Genomic DNA, 688 nt, shown 5'->3' on the forward strand with positions numbered 1-688 from the left:
ATAACTGATAAATCTTGTATAAGTATATCCATAGGGCCAGCCGCATTTAAACTCTCAGTCTAAAAAAAAGTTTTAACCTCCTCTATTAAAATTGGCAGGTTTATTGTATAAACTCCCCGTCACAACTTTCAACTTAAGAGGTAAAAGCTCTCAGACCACGGATTAAGCACAAAAATAGTGACCAACATTGCATCATCCTGAATTGCAAAATAACGGCTCATGAAAAAAAGACTGAGCGGTAATATTACATTAAACTAAATTTTATGTACTAAAAGGATGGATATACAATGGCGCCAACGAGGACTACTTTTGATTATAGTGATGAAAGATTTTCGAAGGATAAGTATTATTTGTCAACCAATGTTGGATAGAAGTCCGGTATATTTGTATTATTTGTCGTACATGCTCATAGCATCTTTATGCTATGTATAAGACTTGAAATCTAATCATTTCCTACCAGACCATCTTGATGAATGCTGCGTCACGCTGCATGGGCCATGACTATCCCTTGATGAAGCACTTTTATCCAATGCAGCTGGTATTTTTACATTACTGAACGATGGTGCCTGGACTGGGGAAATTTTGGTCTCTCAGAGCATTGATAGTGATCATCCTCCAGCCGCAAGAACATAACACTAGTGCAGAACCGGGCAATAGCACCGGTTCGTAAGGCCCTTTAGTGCCGGTT

Source organism: Triticum dicoccoides, unplaced genomic scaffold, assembly GCF_002162155.2.
Source record: "Triticum dicoccoides isolate Atlit2015 ecotype Zavitan unplaced genomic scaffold, WEW_v2.0 scaffold81575, whole genome shotgun sequence".
In the NCBI taxonomy this organism is placed as follows: Eukaryota; Viridiplantae; Streptophyta; class Magnoliopsida; order Poales; family Poaceae; genus Triticum; species Triticum dicoccoides.